Genomic DNA, 25177 nt, shown 5'->3' on the forward strand with positions numbered 1-25177 from the left:
TCATGATGAATATTTAAATATTTAAATTAATGAATATTGAAATTGCAATTTTTTTTAATGATAGTAAAAGATCAAGTAAAAAGTTACGTATTGCGTTATCGAGGAAAAAATATTATATTGCAGCGTTATATAATAAATTCGTTCAAGGCGAACAGCATGTTTCCTTAGCTTATTCATATAAATATGCGATCGCTATTCGAAACAGCGAATATGCAAAACATATTTCGCGCTTTCGTAGGTAACGTAGTCCACTAATACCATCTTGAACGGCAACGTCATAGATGTCGGCACGGTGATCTCGAAGGACACATTAAAAGTTATATAGAACCTTTTAATGAGAACCTTATATACACGTTCTATATTAATTGTTTAAATTATTAAAATTAATATTAAGAATATGCAAACATTTTGGTGTATTAGGTGTACAACTTTGCTTCCGCCATTTTTTTCCGAAATTCGAAGCTTTATTGTAAAAAACTGGTTATACATTTATGATTCAAAGTATTGTCCACTCCCAATGATCGTGCCAATTGTTTTTGACTTTGACTCGAGTCTTCATTAAGTAATGCCTCCAATTCTGTATCTTCGAAAACCTTCTCTCTTCCACCGCTATGCCGGTCTTCGATGTGAAAATCACCGTTCTTGAAGCGTTGAAACCACTCACGACACGTTCTTTCACTAATAGCGGCTTCACCATAAGTATTCGAGAGCATTCGATGAGCCTCAGCCGCAGATTTCTTCATATTGAAGCAGAAAATTAAAACCTCCCGCAAATGACGAGAATTTGGCTCGTAAACTGACATTTTCAATCGAGAATAACTTTATGACGTAGACACAAATCGACTAATGTTTCTATGGGGTTATGTTGACAGATGCCCAAGTTTATCGCACGACGTCTATGATCTATTTATTTCGACCACTACTTACCGCTAAAGCCATCTATAGGAAAACGGCGGAAGCAAAGTTGTACACCTAATATATTCCTAAAAAGGGAAGAACTTTTTTCTCCATGGAAAACTTTATCCGATCTGGACAATTTCTGTCTTTTACGTTCTATTTGCCGCGAAAAGACACGTGTTACCGCAAAACATTAATTATTGCTGGGTCACCAAAGTGGCAATTTACTACCGTGTAAGGACTGACAATATGTAGAGCTAGCGTATCGTTTCCTCGTAAATAGGCGATCGAATATGAGTTGTGTCCGCGCGCGCATCAATTCGAAATAAGATCTTTAAAAGATTCATTGAAATCCTCGCTCTCGTCTAGCTCATGGCGAATGGTAGTCGTTCTTCGGACAACCAGCATTTTAGATTAAAGGCGGTTAACCAAGCCTTTCTCTTCTACGTACTCATCGAGAAGCGAAACACATTGGAGTTTCACCCAGACGGAAGTAACGTTTATCTCCGACATTTCTTTGCGAAACGAGTCGGAGACCTCATGTTGTACAATCCGTATTGATTCAAAGATGCATTGGATGGATTCGTAGATAACTGTCTCAAAAAAACTTATCGTACGATAAATTAAATCACAAACTTTGTTTTCTTCAAGACAGACATGTTTGATATTCCAAAATAATTATTATGCGACTGAATAATGTTGATTAATATTGTTATTATATAACGATGATTTATATAATTCTCTTTGTTCTTCTTCAATAATTAATCTACAAGGATGATGAAAAGAGCATAATTAATATTGCTATTTGATGGTTAATTGGCACCTAGACGCGATTCTTGGTCGACCCTTCGCCACGTACACAAGAACCCTTCGCGACCATTGCGGAGAGCTCTTTCGTCTCACTTGAATGTCAACATCATCAGATAACGTTCCGTTCTCGACGAGCAATTGAGAACTCGAGAATAAACGACCCCTTCCTTCCCGCCCTCTTCTTTCCCTTTTCTTTCTCCGCGAGTGTTCTCGTCCTCGAAAAATTAAGCGGAAGGTGGCTGCGTACGCGATGCCCGAAACAAGAAGAGCGACGACAGGCTACTGAACATTGCAAGGGCAATTTTCCTCGACAATGTCCACCACTTTGTTTTCGTCCGTGTGCGCGTGCTTTTGAGAAAGTCACGCGTGACTCAGGTGTATCCCCGTTTCTTCCGGCGGCGCCGTTACCCAGCACCGTCCGCCCGTCGACGTCAAAGGAATTCCGGCTCCGGAAGAGTGCCGGCGCAGTTTTCAAGTAATGACGAAGAGGAATGGCCGGATGTGCGGGCGCGCGCGCCATAGTAACGTAGCGCGTTAATTAGGTGCCTCAGGCAATACCGACTAATTCGTGCCCTTTGTGCACTTTCTCATTGCATCCCCCCCCCTCCCCCCACACCCCCTGCCACGGCACTGTCTACCCAACGTTACTTTTCTCGCGCTATCGTATCGCGCGCGTCTCGTTTAATTTCATCACTTATTGTTAAATAGAGTACTTCGAAGAGACTTCGAACAGTACCTTTTTAATTTGCTTGGATTTATACCCTCTGTTTTGCAGAAATGCGTACATATTAAATTAAGAATTGAAAACTTTCAGTAATTTTACTGGCACGTTCGAATTTTTCAATTATATATATCATATATATAATTCTTGCTTTTATTAATCTCGTTTATCGTTTCGGGATTTGCACATACAAAAAGATATGTCTAATATATATATATATATATATAATATATTGTATAATATACCTATATAACAATTCTATCAACTTCGCGCATTTAATTAAAAATGTTTATTATTATTTTACTTGATACAATATTCCCTCCTGAATTTTACGAAACATAATTTTTTCTTCCAATCAAGCGAACTGTTTATGTTTCGAGAATTGCTGTATAAATCGTCTCGGCAACTCATCGAAGACGAGATATGGAAAGAGATGAAAACGAATGATTTTTGCCATCACAGCTTGAGCATATATATTGTCATACAGATGTCAGTTGAACAATTATTTTATCGATAAGATTACATAAAGGATGAAACAAAATTTTATATGATAACGAGAACAAATATATACTAGATTTCTCTCATAATATGTGACAAAATATTATCAAAGAGAATTATAATTAAATGTCAAATATAAAAATTATTTATATTTTTGTATGTTTCTCCTATTTCCTAGTTTTATATTTTTGTATTAAAAGACTTCTGAATTTGTAGGATTTCTGAAGTGCCGCGGTTATTCTCGCGCTGTAATAGTGCATAATCCTGTATCAAAATGTAGCAAAGTATAGACTCGTCTCGTTAACGTGACCAGTTAGGCGAGTGCGGCTCGTTAAGAGGATTTCCTTTGACAATTCCTTTTTTCTCTTTCATATTCGTTATTTTTCCTCGTGCATCTCGTTTGCAAGATTATACGCTGATACATAAGGAAGCTCGTATGATTAAAGTTGCGAATTTATATTTTACAACGAGACGTACATATATCGGGAAAACGCAATTAAAGACGCATCATTGTTTATTTGAAACAATGTTTCGCCACAAAATTGTACGTTACCGTCGTCGGCATGTGCGCGATTAGAACTCGATCAGAATCGTCTATTTGCTGAAATCGACTTACCACATTTCTTGTTTCCACTAGAACGGCAACATGGGTGAAATCGCGTTAATGCGGTATAGCACTTGTTCTATTTGCGCGATTAAACGTGATTTAACCAGATTAGATATTGCGTCGATGCAACTCGATAAATTTCTCTCTATATTCGGAAACAGAGTGAGATAATCGCTAAATAAAGTTTGTTAATTAAGATGACCGGTGCAATCAGACTATAGAAATATTACATCTATTATTCTGAACAGTTATATTTCAATAACGAAGTTCATAATCGAGGCTTTGCTCGAATGAAACGAGCGCCAAGTACAACGATACACCGCGGATCAGACGCAAATCCGTTCATTTCATTTTCCTGGATTTTAGAGAGAAGGAAAGTGGAAGGTGGAAGCTGGAAGAAATCAACGGTGGCGGAAAATTTTGTCGAGCTATACTTTTATGTTTCCGTATATTGCAAGCGCGAAATTCGTCGGCAGAAAAGTCACAGCCGTACATATGGAAGACGCGGTTGTTAGAAATTTTACGAAGAGCCGAACGATAATCTAGACCGAAAATTTGCATTTTTCACTATGACATTTCAAGTGCAAATGGATTATTAAATAACAAAGATATTAGTAGAGACAATTGTCATATATTCAATGAAAATCAAATTGTCTTCGAAAAATTTGAGGATTCTCTCTGTTCAATGCGCGTAAAATATTTTGGCAATAACAATTATTCATGTTGAAGGAAATAGATTCTTCCATTCTCTATTCGAGAAAAATCGAAATCTCTATCTCTGTTAGATAAATCATCTGGAATAATTGAAAAATACGTTCTGCGGAAGAAATGCTCTTCATTCGCTCTTATGCAAATTATAATAAGATGGCATAGATGTGCACAGAAAATATTTCATATTACATAATCCATAAGAACATAGAAAAATTTTATTTCGCCTTTGAATACACCAAGATTTTTGTGCATTATATGGAATAATATATTAGGCAACGTATTATATAACACGATTATTTATATGGATAAATGTACGAGTAATTGCGAATTTATAATCTGATTTATGCATCTTCATTTTGCAATGAATAATTTAAATGATATCGAAGTTGTAATGAAATTACATTACGTTGCAGTAGAATATTTGCATTAGATAAATTCGCTCTTGACAATGCGCGTTTGAACAAAAATTCGTTGGTGCAAACGAGTCCGTTGGCTAATAATTCATCCGGAATGATTATCAAGCGTGTAAATTCGCCTTTAGGGGACCAATGTAGCAGAGAAAAAGAGATGGGGCGGGGAGAAATTTTCGAACTTTGACGATCGGACCGGGTTTTACATTCGGTGCGCTGGATTTTTATTGTCGACCTGTTTCGCTGGAAGAATCTGCCGCCTCCGGAGAATTTAAAGCGCCAACCCGGCATTCTCTATTCTATTGCGCTACGGGAAATAAACCTCGCTGGCCGTGTCGCCTATAAAATACCATCGGTTTTTCGGTGGTTAAGAGTCATTTTATGCCATACCGGATCGCGGATTATATCGGCGCGCCGAAAATGAGTTCGATGTTCCTTGACAAATAATTAACGTAACACAAGAAATCAATAAAGAGATGAGTAGAAAAGAATATAGAAAATATTAATAAAAATTTTAGCTATCGACGTGTGTTTATACTTTAATAAACATAATTTGAATAAAAAACAATATACAGGGTGTCCCATTTTAAAGGATCCACTCAAATATCTCAGAAACACTGCGTTAAATCGAAAAATGTTTCAAACAAAAGTTGTGTGGCTTCAATTTTTTTTTTATACTAATTGATTTGTCTCATTATTCTGTACATAGAAGTATTTCGGTAAGATTATCAAAAACTAAATATTTTACGAGATACTTAATTTTTTATATCAAAATATGTCAGATTAAAATATAAAATAACTCAAAAAGTACTGAATAAAAATATACTTTATTATAGTGTTTTGGAAAGCTCTCGATGTCAGCTACAAGAATACTAAATAAAAAATGGGGGTTTCCATTTAAGATTTTAAAGTTGACCTTCACATGACCTTCAAATGATTTTCCAAGGTCAAATCATTGCCACCATCTTATGGCCCCCTTGAAGCCACACAACTTTTGTTTGAAACATTTTTCGATTTAACGCAGTGTTTCTGAGATATTTGAGTGGGTCCTTTAAAATGGGACATCCTGTATAAATATTAAACGTATGTAAGATTTGAAATAAATATTTCATAAAATTATGAGAAAAGAGTTAAAAAATGTCTGGAGGTATTTATTATATATAAAACGAAAGCCTATGAAATGTGACATACCGTACACCCAAGAACTAAATAAAACACCTCGTATCAACGGCTCGTTACAAAGGCTATCTAAATATCATATTATCTAAAAATATCTCTATATGGTTTCGCGTGTCAGAAGGTTATCTATGAACGTAATATGCAATATATAAAACATACGGTAAAGCCGCAAAAATTTGTTTAATTCTTAAACGATTAATCCCTTTAAGTATTTGTAAAATACGATTTTTTGGGGGGTTTAAAAAAATATAATGTACGAATCATCCTTCTATTATGCTATATATACCGCGCATATATCGGACGAATCAAAAAGAAAAATACCGTGTATGATTGATATGGGCGACTAAATTTTTACCTCGAAAGTAAACAGAAAAGGTGCATATCAGCTTTGCAAAGCAATGTAGTTATATTTATCACCACACTTTGCTTTTAATTAGACGGACATATGTCCGATATTATTGAATAATCTATCTGCGCTATCAAGCTGGCAGCACTCCAAGTTCACCATAACCGCTTGTTAAAATACGCTTCTTGAACAGAAACGATGGGCATAGGGTATAGTTCGCGATAAATATAGACTGTAACTGACATGCTGACGATACGATCGAAAAGTGCCTTATTTAAGCGTTATAAAATACAGCCGGGCGCAAAACAGCATCTCGAATGAAACACTCTTGAAAATTCTCTTTCTTGCAAAAGAAGAAACGCAACATACGTATATAGTATACCATATAACTAATATAAAACTTTCTATATAAAAAAAAAAAAAAAAAAACTAGAATCTATAAATTCTAGATTGATGTTTATTTAAACATCCAATAATCTTAAGTATAAACTCATTAAAAAGACGATATTTTATATAAAGTTTTTTTCTCTTCTCTCTCTCTCTCTCTCTCTCTCTCTCTCTCTCTCTATCCAAATAGATTCCGGATATTTAAAAATAATAATAAAGTTAAAATAAATTCGCGCATGTGTTGTCTGATATTATATTTTTGCTATTATATTGTACAATATTATATATATATATATATATTTTTTTTTTTTGATATTATATTGAATTGTAATATTATGTAATGAGTGAATTCGAAGAATGCATATTTTTCAAGATTGCAGATTATATGCAAAATTATTAAAAATTGTACTCTTATCCCTGAAGTCTGGTTTGTTTTTTATTAAATGTGCATAAATTCGATATTATTAAATAATTTTTGACAACTAATAGCACTTTGAATTTTTCTTTCAGCTTAGCACACTATAAGCTAGTCGAACAGATAATAAAGCAATGATATAAAATAGCTTTCTGTATCGTAGATAAATAATACGATATGATAAATGCAATTAATACGATAAATTATTGAGTTGTAAATGAAAATCGTAATATTTAAGCAGGCTATGGGAGGGGGGGAATAGAAAAGGGGAAAAAGAAGAGGAAGAAGAAATTGCATCCCGGATGCGATTACAGGTAAACACAGATGCGCCGTAAGAGATGCATAAGCATGCTTGAAATAACGCTCGATATAATCGCTTCCTTGGACTCATAAATTACTGAAACATCGATCATTATTATACGGCTTGTAGCATTATTACGCCGGATATCTTACGTTATCGGGTAACGGCGGATTTGCATATCAGATTTCCGGAGCCATCTTAGCCAATGCACTCGACATTGATTCCCGCAACAAATTCCTTCGAGATATTGCGAAAGAAAGAATAGAAATGAGATCTCAATGATTTGAAACGTTCCCTCTCAAACCCGTTTTCTCGTATCTTTTTCGAAAACGTACAAAACAGATAAATCTTACAATAATAAAATATTCTAATAATATTCAGATTATATCATTTAAAATTGTGTGGGTGAACATAAATATATAAAAATATATATAAATTAAAAAAATTTGATATTTAGATATTTAGACCGAAACCATTTTATTTTTATTTTCATATAATCAATTATATTTTTTCGATTATATTATTATTATTTTGTTAGAATTAATTATTATAATTAATTAATACAAAAAAGTATAATTAATATATATATATATATATATAATATATAATAATAATATAATATTTAAAATAATATTGCAAAGACTTACACAATAAATTGCTTTTATATATCTGTATATACATATATGTATATATTTGCAAAGAATTTTAATATATATGAAGAGATTATATATATATAATTTTAAAGCTAAGTGAATGATAAAATTTTTTGTATATTTTAAGATTTTCAGAATAATACAAATTGTTGTGATAAAAAAAATAGATTAAAGATAGGATATATTTAGATACGTCAATTATTAGATTAAATATAATATAAAATTTGACTGAATATAATAAATTCTTCGCGCACACACAATTGTAGATCAATTTAATTCTAGATTTAAATTATCGATAAAATATGAAATAGAAGCATTAAATAATAAAAACAGAAAGGAGATGTATATCTTATAGAGGAAGAGGAAAAAGGATGGTTTCGCTTTTCCCTCCCCTCTCTCTCTCTCTCTCCCTCTCTTTCTCTCTCTTTCACTTTTCATCACTTTGCACGCATACGGGATAGAAAAAGATGGACGAGCGCAGAGAAAAACGGCGAATACGAATGGGAGACGTGACGGTTGGTAGAAGGAAGACAGAGCGGGAGTTGGGATCGATAAGCATTAGCGACTATTTCACAAGCACCAGAATCCAACCTGGCTCTGGACCATGCTCTACCCCCTTTTTTGCGTGCTTCCCACCTATCTACCCTACCGGGCTGACTTTGTCTACCTCGCTCTCCGCCCTTGTAACACGTCAGCATTGTTTCGGGAAGAGAACACCCCGTTACAAAACACGATGGTCCTGCTCATCTTCGTTGACGAGAGAGAGAGAAAGAAAACGAAGAGAATGCACACGCATCTAAAGCGCATAAATGTGAGTCGTGTGAGCGGCAACCGATGTCCCTAAAGTATATAAACTCGTAACGGAAAGTGCGAATCGTGTTTGTTTCCCTTCCCCCTCCCCCACCCACCCTACATATATCAGTAGATGCAAATATATAAAATATATACTAGACCGAGACTTATTGCAATCTTACCCCTCGCGTAAATTTTCATAGCCAAAGATAATAAAATTTAGATTAAGATGAATGGTTTTTGTTTCGAAGTCGAAGCATTGATAATAATTTTTCGATTATATCTGACGGAAAATTACAGTTTAAACGAGCGTAGTTTCGAAGATGCGAACAGATAACATAAACTCTGTTTTTCAATCCCAATTTGTTTAGCGTAGGATATTTTTATTTGAAATTGAGAGTGTAATGAAATGTTTAATATGAAAAAAATTAAGAAATTATGCAGAAGAAGTTACGTCTAATAAAACTCGTGCTCGGGAAAAGTCGGGTCTAAACTATTTGAAGAATCTTCCGTAGATAGTTTATGATCTAGCACGTTATTAAAGCTCAGTGTAATTAAATAATTTTATTTATGCAAAAAAAAAGTGTTTTACACGATAATGTGATTTCCATGTTTAAGCTAAATATTTTTCGTTTACTCAATAAATATATAACGATGATAACACGCGATACGATTCTCGAATCTAGGATTGTCACTTGGTTAAGACAAATACGCGGCGGCTTCCGCCGTTTAACTTCTGCAAATTCAATAGAAGGCGGAGCCAATGGAGTTCAACCAGTGTGATCACCTCGATATGTTCACCCTTGGCGGGGAACCACCCTCATGGTGACCTGATTTCGGAAAGCTTCAGTCGCGCAAGAAACTAGTTCATCTGTAACTTCCGCGCTGAAAATCTATGCCGCCTACATCGCCTTTATTCGACTCTCGTCATAATATTCAATTATTCTGCTTATCGATAATTCGCCAATAAGATTTATCGCTATTAAAAAATGTATCGATGATACTGAAAGAGAGGAAGGAAGATATAAAAATATTACGATATCAAGTATCCGTCAAATATGAATTTTTTTTAAAGAGATAAGAAAATTAAGTATGTTTAATTTCGAAAAAAAATTAATATATACATATAAATTATTGCAATTTTACAATTGATATATATATAATATAACTGATATCGTCGATCGATATGTGGATACCTTGCATCTTTTTTAAAGGAATTGAATGTATATAAAGTTAAAAATTTTATCATATTACAACACAAAAATAAATAATAAAAATAATCGTATTTTATAAAAGATCGTAGATTTTAAGAAGATAAAATAGAGAAAATTTGGTGCATTTTCGTCGGACTGTAGTATATATATATATATATATATATATATATGTAAGCATGAAAGTCAGAATTGCGAGGGATGATATTCGGATTCTCTTCCTTGTTGTGGCTAGGACATCTCGGTTGGTCAAGTGTCAGGTGCATATTTTAATACCACAGCGAATAAACTCGTATGCAATATGTACGATGCGATGCATTCTTTAAAGTAGCGCGAATCATTTTGCAGCAGCGGCACGCGCAGTAAGAAATTGAGATGCGACACGCTTTTCATATTAATGCACATAGGCGAGCGGAGTTAGCGCGACCTGATTTCGCGGCAGTTGGGTAAGAAGCTGGTTAATCAAAAGTAATATTATGCACGAACTCGAACACGACCGACGATAGGAAACATTGCATAATACGCATGCTTAATTATGATACATATATCGTTAACCATATTTCGTAAATTACGATGTTCTAAGTCCGTCGTTAAGACCATCGTGCAAATTAACGCCAGGTATTACGATCCGTCTCTATTCTCCTTGAGAGAGTAAGAAAACGTGCGATATATATTTATATACATTACGTATAGATGCATACGTGTTTATGTGTGTCTAGTGACACGGTCGTGCAAGAAAGTAGGTATTATGTTACCTCGAGAGCAGTCCAGTGAAGCCACGTGTAAAATATTCGGCTAGTGCACCCTTCCTTGCATTGTGGCACCGCTATAAAGACAAAGTCCGACGTATATGACGTGCGATCCATTCAAAATGTAATTAGCTTCGTTTGACAAAATATTGGCCGGTAAAATTTTACAATACGATAAGAATTTTAAAGTAAAAAATTAAATCTAAAATATTTATATATATATATATATATGGTAAAGTTAAAGAATTCAAAATTTAGCTATGTGAATTTACAGAGATATCAGAATCCGACATCTTTAACGAGTCATAGATTTAAGGAATATCGATTAATTTAAAGATTGGAGAATTAAAGTTTTAGTGCGCAAAAATATTAAAATTTTTTGAAAAAGATATAATTCTTTTCGAAATACTTAAATCTCAAAAATATCGAAGAAACTTTTTATATATTTCGAAGAATCAAAGATTCAAGAATTCTAATCCAGAATTTGATCAAACTTAAAGATAGGGGATAATTGAAAGATATATTGCAATGAAGTATGTATTGTATGAACAAAAAAAAAAAAAAAAAGTAACAAGAATGAGACCTTGCGACTGTAAAATAATAAGGATGAAGATCTTGTTCCGTTCTGTCCTTAGTCGAGAAAGTTCTTTACCGAAGTAATTATACTTATGATTTCTCGCATAGTTAATGAAAGCGTTGGACGGACAGAGTATGCAAAGGGCAAAGTGTTAATTTTACCATATTTCTATCCCTGCTGTGCAGGGATTACACGAATAATGCGAAAGTTACGAGCGGTTAAACAGATGATTAAACATCTTCGAACTTTTATAGCATTTAAATGTAATCTATATAAATCTTAATTCGTATATACCAGTAATTAGATATAAAAGTGTCGCATAAATTATTCCAAACAATTTATCCGCTACGAATGAACTATATTTGTTTGACAGGAATTCATAATTAACGATGCGCTTTAAACGCGATATAATACATCTTCCATTATTATATATCCATAATGTATAATATTTCGATTATTACTGTGATTTATATGTACTGGATTAAGCAATGTGTGAAATTTTCCTTGGGCAATGTACCTGTCTATATTACATTTCAGCTTTTCCATTTAGCGAAACGTCAAACGGCAGTTACGGCTACGATTGCAATGAAACAAAGAAGGAGCCTTTATTATTAATCTTTTTTTTTTTTAACGTTGGAGTGTGATAAATTAAATATTTATTCCACAAAACCAGAAAATGAAGCACTTGGAATACGATTAATGTTTTTTTTTTTTTTTTAAGAGGAAATGGTTATTCTGTAAAATATTCTCAAATTTTTCACACGTAATATATTGTAATTCGTGCAAATTAAATTTGAAGCTTTCGTTAAAAATTTTTTTATGACTTCTCTTTAATTATCAATGCGTATATACATATATAATTTTATTAATTATGCTTTAAAAAAAGTCCATAACTGAAATTTAAAGCTAAAAGTTTTTTTGTTCTTTTTTTTCGTTAGTTTACATAGATGTTAGTGGACAGAAATCTTACAGTTACTGAAAAACATCCATTTTCTCATATATAAATATGAAAATCATTGAATGACCTATTTGTCGGAGCAATAGTAATTTTAGTTTCTATCGCGTTGGTTCACAGGAAGTGTGTAACTTGTGCGGCGCACCCTACATAACATGTTACTTTATTGCCTTGCATTTGCAACGCGACACGTTCGGTTTTGCGCACTTCGGTGCACTGTGCAATTTCAAATGTATTTCTCAGGAAAAGAGCAGTTTCTAGTTTCGCGAAAAGCACAACGAGGACTATCTAAATTCCCACGTGAGGTATCATTAGCGAAAATAATGTGTCCTCGTGGTACAATGCTGCGTTAAATACTGCAACTTTCAGTTAAATACTGTGTAGCGATAGTAGTAACAATCTATGTGTCATTCCTATCGTGCCTAGATAATTGTGATTCATTGAAATTTCAAATTTATGTAAATTGTTAATTACAATAATCGTTAATATGCGACTAGTTCGATGTAATTAAAAGAGCATATTAATTTCGATATAATAAATATTAATATATATATATGTAATCATGTTCGTCGTCTTATGCATATTTTTCGAATACTCAGGATCGTATCCATAGACAGATGAACTCCTCCGAATAATGATAACATCGAATCGGATTTGTGTGCCTTTCTTCCGTGTACGTTTTTTTAATTACGAGAATGCATATATGTTCGTCGATTTTAGATATTTTCCTTTATCATCATGTAGGAATTGATATAGAGTGAAGTATAACGATAAAATAAACTAACCAATGATAATGAAATTCGTAAGTATTAGGTGTACAACTTTGCTTCCGCCGTTTTCCTATAGATGGCTTTAGCGGTAAGTAGTGGTCGAAATAAATAGATCATAGACGTCATGCGATGAACTTGGGCATCTGTCAACATGACCCCATAGAAACATTAGTCGATTTGTGTCTGCGTCATAAAGTTATTCTCGATTGAAAATGTCAGTTTACGAGCCAAATTCTCGTCATTTGCGGGAGGTTTTAATTTTCTGCTTCAATATGAAGAAATCTGCGGCTGAGGCTCATCGAATGCTCTCAAATACTTATGGTGAAGCCGCTATTAGTGAAAGAACGTGTCGTGAGTGGTTTCAACGCTTCAAGAACGGTGATTTTCACGTCGAAGACCGGCATAGCGGTGGAAGAGAGAAGGTTTTCGAAGATGCGGAATTGGAGGCATTACTTAATGAAGACTCGAGTCAAAGTCAAAAAGAATTGGCACGATCATTGGGAGTGACTCAACAAGCAATTTCAAAACGTATAACCAGTTTTTTACAATAAAGCCTCGAATTTCGGAAAAAAAACGGCGGAAGCAAAGTTGTACATCTAATATTTAAGATATTAATTTTGCTAGGAATCAAATTCGTCATTATTTTTTAGAATTTTCAACTAAGAAATATTAAAATTTCTTTTTTTCTTAATATTAGATCACGATTACTCTTTATATATATTAAAATTAATATAAAATATGTATTGTTTTAATTTACTATATAATCACGAGATAGAATGAAATTTTGGCTCTCTAAATTAGGATAAGCGAAATTCGCGAGCTGGAAATAATTGAATAATTTTGAAACAAAGAAACAGAGATAAAGAAGAATTAAGATCAAAATTTTATATTTTTAAGAGAAACTTAGATCGAGAATCGTGTGTATAAATGCGTACTTCTATTATAAATTAGATAAGTATGTTGGGTAAATATGATCAAATTGAAGTGGCAAATTTTGAGAAAATATTTTTAAAAAAATCATAATTAATTAAATTAAATTTATCTAACTTATCTCTTTGATTTGATAAAACTGTTGCGAGAAACATAGAGATTGATTAGCTTTCACGATGATGTTAGTTTCTCAATGCGACGTTAACGACATTATTTCGGTATGTCGAGAGTACGACGGATAACGCAGAATGTTTCGCGAATCACGGATTCTCTCACGCGCCCGTGCCTATCCATCAGAATTAACGACGGCGCACGCATTATTCTCGAGCTCGAATCTATCCATCTGCATGAGCATATTGGCCGAGTCGAGTGCAGAAACGCATGCGACTGCATTATCGGAATCATTTCATCGCGCTGTATCGACCATCAGGAGCAATATACGACTATTTTGTGTTAACATCCTTCCTAGGTGAGATTCGAATGATGCTGTTCCGCGTATCCTTTTATCGATAATTAGAAATACTGTAATACATAGCAGATATTATTAGGAGCGAAAGATGTGACTCCAGTCTTTCTAAATAATAATAAAGTGATAGAAAAATCGTATGAAGTAATATTTATATTTTTTAGAGAGCACGAAATTCAATCAGAAGTCAAAATGTATGTCTTTTGTGGACAAATTATTTATTACATTATCTAATTAGTAATTACATTATCTTGATAATGTTGTGTCCCCTATTGTTTTTAACAGAAACGATTTTCTAGCTTCAGTTGTAATAAATAGTTTCTCCCTTTTTCTTTTTTTTTTGACATTACCAGAGAATATATTAAAAATCTTTAGAGGGAAGATTAAAATCTGCACCATGAAAAATTCTGACCGCATATTTACACCTAAACTGGCTCTCCGCTTCTCATCTCACGTTGATATTAAACGCGATATCTTTGCATTTAGAAAAGTAAAGTATTCATTTTGCTCGAATTTTAATATTACAGAATTTTTGCATGAAGTTTAATTCCCAAGAAATATTGAAAATGAAGATGATCGTGAGAAAGATTCGCGTGAGGATCTTTTCCTTTCGAACAGAAATCGACTCTAATTTCATTAAAAATTTCCAGTAACATAGTTGCGCGACAGCTATGCAATTCGAGAACACTCTCTCTCCATTTGCGAATGAGTATCGCGTTTGCACATGCGATGAATATATTACAGTTTATCTACATTTATATACATATATACATACATATAATATTATAACTTTTGTAAATCTATGACGATCTCGAGTTGTGCAAAATCGACCTCGACTTCGCATTTGTCGTCGTCGTGCAGACAGGACAGTTCGCGTAGTACGTCGTAAACGGTTTTTGCACACACAAAACAGCGTATAATGCCGATATAAATTGTGCGCGAGCTTAATTAATTGCGGTACGCTCGCTCGCGCAGGCCCGGCAAAACGACTTGGCCGAGAGAGAGAGAGAGGAACAGAGAAAAAGAGAGAGAGAGAGAGAGAGACGGAGAGACGTATGCACGGAGATTGCATGTGCAACTGCATACGGGCAAAATCAATGGCCGCGGACGGTACCGGACGATTCTCTCTGGCATTCTCTCCCTTCTGCCTGTCACCCTCCTCGCCACCGCGGCAATCCATTCCCTTTCCTCCATTTCACACAATCTCTATCCCTCTCATATCAACGACATATCGCGAAACGTATGTCAACCCATTCAACGGCTGACAGCCGAGCGGCGCACTCCAATTAAGGCTAATGACTTTACGCGCCCGTGCGCGTCCCCTTACCTTTAATTGTCATTTCTTGTCCGCGTTCCCGCTTCAGTCTTCCGAATCTTTCGCGCTCTCTTTTATTTCCCTCCCTCTCTCTCTCTCTCTCTCTCTCTCTTTTCTATTTTTTCCTCTCCATTTTTTTTTCAACTCTCGTCAATTGCGTCGCATCGGGTGTTTCGTCGACGGCCAAAGTCGCCGATAGAGGTATCTGGGGATTTATAGAAGAGCGGGAGTGAATTAGCTCGAACCAGTGCGGTCTATCGCGACGAAATGAAATTGGGCACGTGAGTGTAATACGACGAACGATATACCGAAAGTATAACTTTCTTTGTCGCGTGCTCGCGAAATCGAAAAATCAAAATCGTCGCCATCTGTCAGACGCAAAGCGACGGAGGGATTCAGACGTTGCGCAACATTCTTTTGTACGTTTACGAAGATTTATGAGAAAAATTAAAATTTACTATCCGCCTGAATAAAATTGTAAACGAAACGCAATTCACGATTCTAATATAAATTCTTGTGAATGGTGAGGTATCGTAAAATTGACGTTAACGAGGACGTCCTGAAAGCGAGACTAAATGTAATTCAACTTACGTCTGTTACGACAGCAATATCAAAATTTAGCGCGATTACATGCTGCAACGACAAGGTTTTATATAGACCGAGCATCTCTTTTTTAGCATCTTCCACGAGCACCTAAATACGACCGAGATGCTTTCGAAATGGACGGTCTAGGCGGTGTATTCGTCAGGGACACGTGAGACGCATTTTCGAGATTTACAAGGGATGTGAAACGCGATTACTATCATTTTGCACGCGGCCTAATACCCTGATGGTATCTCTCTCTCTCTCTTTCTCTATCTATATCTAGTTATCTATCTATCTCACACTATTAATAATTCCGCTTGTGCTCGTTTCCTTTGATTACGAAACGAAGAGCGAGCCGTACGCGCACGCGCGCGCGCGTTTCTTGCTCGTCCGATCCTTCTCCCGCCACCCTTTGTGTCGATGTGTTGTACGATACCCAACGGCATTGCTCCATTCGGCCGCGGTAGGATTGCGCGGTACAATGGTCCATTACATAATGGAATACGGACGTGCGATGTACCGAGGGGTCGTCCATCGCGATGGATGCTGCGTACGACGCGGCGCGAAGAAGGAGGCTAAGGATCTTTGGGGATCGCATCGCGCAGGATTTCTCACGTGACACGACTCTCTCGTGCATTAAGGATCTCGCGTTTCCTCATCGAGAGCGCAGAAGATTTCCTTTTTTCTGTCGATCGCGTGACATTCCCGTCCGTTTACGACGTTTGGGTTTTTTTTTGGGGGGGGGGGGAGGGGGGTTTATGTGTATGATCCTTCGGGCAGAGATACAATGCGAGATAGGGGAGATGAATTGTCTAACTTTATGCGACCTGAAGCAATTTTTTTCTAGCGAATATATATGAGAAAGCACTCGGAAAAATCTCTAAAAATTTGTAAGCAAGAATATTAAAAGAGGACAATAAATTTTCCTTTCTTGTAACTTAATTCGAAGTTTGCTTTCTTACTTTTGCGCAAGGTCTAACGTTACAAAGGAATAGAAAATTCGCATCAATGCTAATGCCATTTAGTTGTTGCTCGCACGTGGACTACTCGACGAAGACGGTCTAAATAAAAGTTTAATTTCGGCGCGTCATTTCCCGGTGGGAAAGTTCGCAAGCTTCCACGTAATGGAAAGAATACGGGAGTAGATACGTATATATACATATTTATCAAATTTATCCGCGCGCCAAAGTGTCACCAATATTATATTATATTGTTCCGCGATGTACACATGTATATTATCTTCCCTCCTGTTTTGCTGACTGATATGCAAGTACTTTTTTGAATGAGTACTTTTGAAAGATTTAAAAAGAAATTGTTTAAAGCAATTATTATATGTCTACATATAATGTAATATATATTTTTTATCTTGAAGTTACAAGAGTTTTGATATATTTAAATATATATTATATATTATAATTATAATATATATAATTATAATTATAATTATAATTAATATATTATAATTAAATAGAGTTGTGGAATAATTTCACAGAGCACTAAATACAAATTATGCTATATATAGTATTAAACATCGGAATAAAATTTTTTAGATGCCATAAAATTAATGATTCTATTAAAATTAATCGCTATTCAAATTTAATCGATAAATATCTATTACATTATTATTAGTATTATAGATACTACAGTAAACATCGTTTCTCACAATTACGTTTCGTGATTATTTATTCTTTTTGAAAATTTCTAATTCCTCGACACGCGTATCCTTTCCACGATTTTTGCGATGTAGATCTTAGCTAACCAATACCTAAGCACAAATACACTCTGCGGTGCAGCTGCCAGTGAACTTCGGAATTTAATGTATCTGGTGCATTCCGGAGGTCGTTGCGCGTACAGGCGATTCCGCATCGGAATTACAAGGCGTTGCAGTTAATGTCTGGGAGCGGCGCGAGGATGTAACACGTGCAAACAGGACTTTACTAAATATTCGATGCTTCTCGTAACTCGGGACATAGTCCCGATTCAAACTCTGTACACTCATTATTCGACTTCCTCCTATGCTCGCCATTGTCTCGCCTCTCTCTGCTTGCTCGCTTGAAGTTTAGATCTTTCATAATTAAATAAATTCTTTATCGTATACAACATATATTTTTTAGGCAATATTTTAATTTTGCATTTGATTTTAATTACGATTATAAAAATTTATTATTTCGTATTATCGAAGCGAGAAAGAAGCTCGCCTTAAAATGTTTGGATTCTAAGACCGGCCCCTTCTTTTCTTTACGATTGTAATAGAGTAATCATTCACAATGGATACAAAAGTAGATGGTCGTTCCGCTTTTTTACTATCTAATAATCTTCCGTATTTGAGAATATTTTTTCAAAAATTATATGTGGACATTTACACATAATAGTCTCTGTAATTAAGCATTGTTTAATCTGGATAATGTTAAATGTGGTAATAATTTTTTTAGCGACGATTAATTTTTTATAATTATTAAATACGACTTGTGTGTTATTTCAATGATAGATTTTTTAATTATTACGAATTTTTTTGATATCAAATATATATATGGTATATATATTACATATATGTCTTACCGATAATATTGATTGAATCTAGTATTTGTTAAGCAAAAATACGGCATGTCTACGTTTCCCATACAGCACTGAAGCTTGCAACAACATTGCTGCAACATTGTAATATTGCATATTACAGTTTAATGTTGCAGAAATATTGCAAAGACATTATTTTACAATATAACTTTAGCAATGTTACAGCAACATTCCGAAAATATTACAAAAAAATTATTCAATAATCGCTAATTCATTCGTTTATCACTATGCGGCGCATGTTGCGCTATTTATTCCGCATTTAATTTTTAGTCATGATGATTATATAAAATTTACAAAGAGCGGCTAGTAAAATTAAAAAGATATAATAACTATTTTTGTTAATTTAAGTCGTATGATATGACCCCAATACAGGGGCTCAGACATTGGAGGCGGACATTTTACTGTTGCTGCAATATCATAACAACGTTGCCGCAACATTTCGCAATGTTTCTGCAATATTGCAATCTTGCAGAAAAATGTTGCTGCAATGTTATTGCAATCTTGCGGTGCTGTATGGGTTGCCGAATATTTAGCAAACGACGTCCACATTGTTTGCAGTTGGTTACAAGTCAAGTAAAGATAAGAACAGTGAAGGAGCAATGTACTACTTAAGAAACATGCAAGAGTGGAATGAATATGGACTTCTCAAGCTTTCGTCGACGTCTATCGCGAGAGCTGCTCCTCCTTTCGAAGGGTGACGGAGTCTTAGAGAAAAAAGCACTTGCTTGCGGTTGACAAATTGAAGTATCTTCCCGTCGACGTCTCGGGGTGGAGGGAGGGGGGGGGGTGCGGAATGTCGAGACGGGTCGATGGTTTTCTCGCAGGTAAACACAACGAACGGATATGCACGCGTCTCGCGAGGGGACGAGCACGAGGAGACAACACAAGAAACGAAACAGAAGGCGACTCGACGAAAAGGGTGCTTCACTTGCCCATCTTTCTCTTCTCTCCTCGCAAAGAAAAAAAAAAAAAAAAAAAAAAACACGTACCCTCTCGCGGCGAGATTAATTTCTCTAATTCTGGCGTCTGGCGCGAGGTCTAAAAAATAAGTCTACGCTCGGAATCGTGTCGCGAAGATGGAGATCGCAATTGAGGAGTTTCCTGGAAGAAAACATTAACTTCAATCTCTCTTATTTATATTTCTCTCTTATTTCTATTCTCTCCGATGTGCTGCATCATTGAAAATGCACTCTAAGAAAATATTATTTTTCAAAACTGCATTTTTCAAACGCATAACGAGAAAGAGTGGGTTTGATGTGGCTTTTTGCTTTCTCTTTTTTTAGCAAGTTTTTATATTTGGGAAAAAAAATGAAATAATATCCAGAATCAATATTCTGGCAAACGAACAGTCGTTTTGTTACAACTTGAAATGTTGTACATTACACGTTAGCCGATTCTTCAGTTGTTATCGAGTCGCTTATTTCATTCGTTAACGTATTTTGTATAGGAAGCGTAGAAATAACAGGTGCCTCGTCCACATTCATCTATCGACGGATTTATCGTGAACGAACGGGGTAATGGAATGTATCGAGAATAGGCCCATGGAACTAAGCGCCTTAGTTATTAATGATCCTAAGCGAAATACACCGTTTCGTTGCTTATAATCCCTAATTAAACTCCCTACCTCCCGTGAGATATCTCGACTTACAACCTCCCTGCAACCTAGACGAGCCGTGATCGGATATCGGGAACGTTTAACCGCGTCAAGGTGCAAACTTTAAGAGCTCCGAATCCGGTAATCTCAGCCACGACAAATGCCGTGAAACGCGTCGAAATGAGAGTTTTTTCCTCGATATCATGGGGCTTCCTATACAGCTCCCTACAGCTCTAATTGAAATCTAATGATATCGAATATCATCAAGAGTCTCGAGATTCTCAAAGAGACATCGAGGCCGCGATATGACGTTTGCCCTTTCGGCGAGATGAGTTATATATGTAGCAATTAATGGGACACCGAATCAATCTCTTATAAATCCGTTACGATTTCAAATTTACGGATCGCTTTTATTACAGTCAAATTGTATTGTCTTGAGAAAGAGAATAGGAAATATCTCGAAATATTGTACTACTGTATATATGAAGAAAGAATACATATGAGATAAATCCATATAATACTTATTTCGAAAGGTATTATGAAAAAACTGCATCCTCTCTCTCAAACATATCGTAATTCGTTTCTGAAAAAAAGAAAACAAAAAGAAAACGCTTCAATCAGGCACATATAAATTCATCAAAATGCCACGGCACATAATTTAGAGAAAAAGGGTTTAAAGAGGCAGCGATGTTATCTCATCAGGATTAAATTTATTCGATGTCGAGTCCGCGCGGAAATTTATATTCGACGCAGAGTCAGGGGACGTGCATCATCGGGCTTAAGTCAACAAGCCGATCGCAAACAAGGCAACCGCGTAGCGCACTTCGATAACGACATGCATCGAGTCCATGCGTACGTGCGTGCGTACGCTCGTGTATATTTATGAATGCGCGTCATGTCATATTTTCGTCGAGAATCGCAAACTGTAACAAACGAATGATACAAGATCGTTTTTTTCACAATCTGATTTATACAAACTAATAATAGCAATTTTATATATATATATATATATATAAACATTTATTTTTCATGAATGTTCGTCGATTGTTAGATTTGTATAATTTTATTATGAACTGTTGTATGTTTTATGTGTATAGATGCAAATATTCGTATATACGTTTATGCTTATGATGATAAATAAAGAGAGATTATTTGCAGTTATTTATTCACGATATGCATGAAGATGTAATATGTAAGAATAATTATGATACGGAATTTAAATTATTATAGAGAAAAGCTTGTAAAAAGGTAATTGCATGGAGAGATTTAAATTCATTAACAATTCGTTATGCTAATTATGAGGGATGAGTAGTGTAATGTGAGACCTTCTTTTTATCAAAATTTAAAGCTGCTATTCTCTTATTTTATTAGAAAGAGAAGAGCGCTCTTTTCAAATACATTTTTACATAAATAGGTAAAATTATTTCGCCCATAAAAAGTTAAATAAATTTTTTTATCGAAAAATTTGAGATCATGAAACATATATACATATGTACATGAAATCACTTATTATGAGCTACTTAAGTAATTACTATGTTGGATTATTTTTTGGAAAGAGGAAGAGAGAGAGAGAGAGAGAGAGAGAGAGAGAGAGAGAGAGAGAGAGAGCAATTTTACCATACTTATTCTGTTAGACTTATTTATCTAAAGTAGAGGTTTATTTTTTAACGTAGAATCTCTCAGACCTCAGAGAATTTACATTTTATCTTTTACTTTGTACACGAAAAATCGACACCTTTTCGGTTGTACAATGTTTCCCGATCCATCTTGTATACGTGTAATACGTTCGCCCATACGTGGCCTTTTCTACTCGCTGTATTCGCTCTCGAGAGTCTCGCGTGTCATCGTCTCATGTACCGCGTATTATTGTATTGTGTAACCGGTGGAAAACCTTACGGAAGCTCCATGGGAATCGGCCAAATGCTTCCCACTTCGAATACGCGTTCTACAAAGGAATAATAGTCGCGTAGCAATAGTAAAATGTTGACTCCGTCGTAATTTTCTTCCTTCATGTAAAAGTGGAGTAATTTTTATAAAAATATTTTATGAGACATACATTTTTGCGCAAAAGTTGATAATGCACTTTATAATTGTCACTCTTGCAATAATATTTCACGGCTTGTTTCGTAGAATTACGTAATCACATCGTGAATTGCATTTATTTCACATTTGAATAAAGGATTGTTTAATAACGTAACAAAACCATTATAAAATGTTTTCACAATTTCAACGAAACGTATAATTATTTTATATAATATATATTAACGTTTTATTAAATATTATATTATAAATAAAAATAATATTTAAATATTATTATTATCTTTCGGATTATTTTCCGAATCTTTTTAGCAAGTCATACATTTTCCATGTTTTTATTTGAAATATAGTATTTATTATAAATAATAGTGAGTTTTTTATTAAGTAAAATAAAAAATTTAGAGAGATAAAATAAATAATCTCTTCCAAGCTAAACCAAATTTCTCTTGTTTGTAAAAAATTATGAATATTTTATACCGAGGGAAACGTAACGAAAGTTTTGCATCAAATGTGTTTACCTTTTCAATTTTAGATATAACGGACTAACACAAGTCAAACAATCTAATTCTCTATTTTTCGAATTGAATCATTGGTTGGTTGAAGTTGAAGACGTTTCATAATAAACTTATATGATGCAACATGGATAAAATTTGCGCTAAAGATAATTGTAAGCTGGAAGATCAATATATAATTATTTATAAGAATATTTAGATTCGTATAACTGGATTGTGTGCATTCTGCGCTTTCTATTTTTTGGTCGTACCGCAATCGTTTCATCTTGATCGATTTTGCAGTCGGTTATGCAATTGTCTCAATAATGTCAACACTTCGATGTTATCAAAATATTGTCAGCAGACCTATTCTAGCTTGAAGCAAGTCAACGAGCTGATCTGGTCGCAACGAGCCGATCGCGTGTCGAGTGTATTTTAGCGAAACGTGGTCGAGTAGCTTGTTTGGTTCGCGTGTGTATGCATTGCATTGTGTTGAATTATACACGAAAAAGCCCCGCTGGGACGCGCTGTTGCTCCGATAATCGCCTTAATTGTATTTGTTTTTATCGGCACGCGACGCCGATGAGCGCCTAATGTTCTTTCGCGAAGATCCGATTTGTCTTCTTGTATTTCGCATTGTATGTCAAGTGCACATTTCCTGAATCAATTGTGCGATTATCCTTCTTCATGTTTATAAAAATTTTAGACCCAATTAAATTAATTACATCGGTGAATGCGATTTTAAGATGATAAAAAATTAATACTTTTCACGAAATAACATATAAATTGTGTATGACGAGTATTTAATATAATCATGATAATATCATTAAACAATGATGACTATTAATTTTATTAATGGCTTGTAAATGTCGAAGTGTCATACATAATTCACTATTATGCGATAATTATTTCGATATCGACTAATGCTTGTTTTATTAATCCGCAAATAATCGCGAGAAATAATTGTCAAATCAATTATTTCATCAATTATTTCAATTTAATAAGAGCAAAAAAAGTTTGTACAAATTTACATGCGACTTAATTGTATTACTATAATATTTTATGCATATAAATAAATATTTTTTTAATACACGTACATTTGTGAAAAAATTATGAATTTGTGTTTGGCGGATTTGCCCGATTGCAGAGAAAGATCTAATATTTATGCCTTTAATATCCATATCTCCCTCCGTGTTTTACATTATAGAAAATAAATTTAATTTTTCATGTACATTCGTTGTTCATGATATCTATAGGTATTCTCAAATTAATAGATTTGTATTGTGTGTACGTTCTTGTATGCCGAATGCGTGGCGACGCCGATTTTCCTCCACCCTTGGCGAATCGAAAACACCGCGATATCCATTTACCCAAGTCTTTCCATTTGCGTGTGTTCGGCGGGCTTTTAAAATTGCATAATTGAATTTCACCGGGGCAAGTCCGAGGCCAAAGCCCGGTATCAATGATATACGACGAACGCAGTTGTTTTTATCCGCGTGTCTCGACGCAGGGAGCTTATTCTCCATCGCCATTGTTTAGTCGGCTACACGACCTCGCGAGACTTTCCTTTTTTTTTTCCCCCCTCGCTCGACCATTCCTCTTTTCCACCCACCTTTTTGTTAAGCCACCTCCATTTCCCCAACTACTACCTCTCTTTCGCCCCATCGTTGTCATGTCGTTACACTCTGTATTTGTATTTTTCTCTCTCCTTTCTCTCGCTATTCGCTCCACGCTACCGGATACATCACGACATTCGCGTGCCGTTTTATTGGCAGCGTCAACTTCCTCTCCGTTCAACTCTCAAATAGAACGACGCGAATCATCCTCCGTTCTTTCTCGATTTTGGACGTTAGCCTTGACTCTTCTGTACAGAAGCGGATGAATTGCGTACGCGAAAACGAGTCTGAACAACCTTCCGGAATTTCCATTAAGTTAAATTTGTAATAACTGATTAAAGAGAGGCAACAACATAAAATGTTTCTATTTTTATGAAAAACGATTTATTTATTTCGAATCTATTTTAAGTTAAAAAAAAAAAAAAATAATATTTTTGGTGAAAATAAAAATTTTTCGCACAGGTATATATTTACGTTATTGTATTATATGAAATGTTTGTTTAATAGATAAATAAATTTTAATTATTAATGTTTTAATATCATATCGCATTATTATAATATAAAAACGCTATTCCCCTTC

The 25177-nt window shown here is 34.8% G+C and overlaps 1 protein-coding gene across 1 annotated transcript in view; it reads right to left on the reverse strand.

The window, feature by feature from the left end:
* Window positions 1–25177, reverse strand: part of LOC138936379 (uncharacterized) — a 406360-nt gene that overhangs the window by 94556 nt on the left and 286627 nt on the right. The window lies entirely within an intron of this gene.

Source organism: Polyergus mexicanus, unplaced genomic scaffold, assembly GCF_030449975.1.
Source record: "Polyergus mexicanus isolate NDT 795.1 unplaced genomic scaffold, iyPolMexi1.0 SCAF_9, whole genome shotgun sequence".
NCBI classification, from domain to species: domain Eukaryota; kingdom Metazoa; phylum Arthropoda; class Insecta; order Hymenoptera; family Formicidae; genus Polyergus; species Polyergus mexicanus.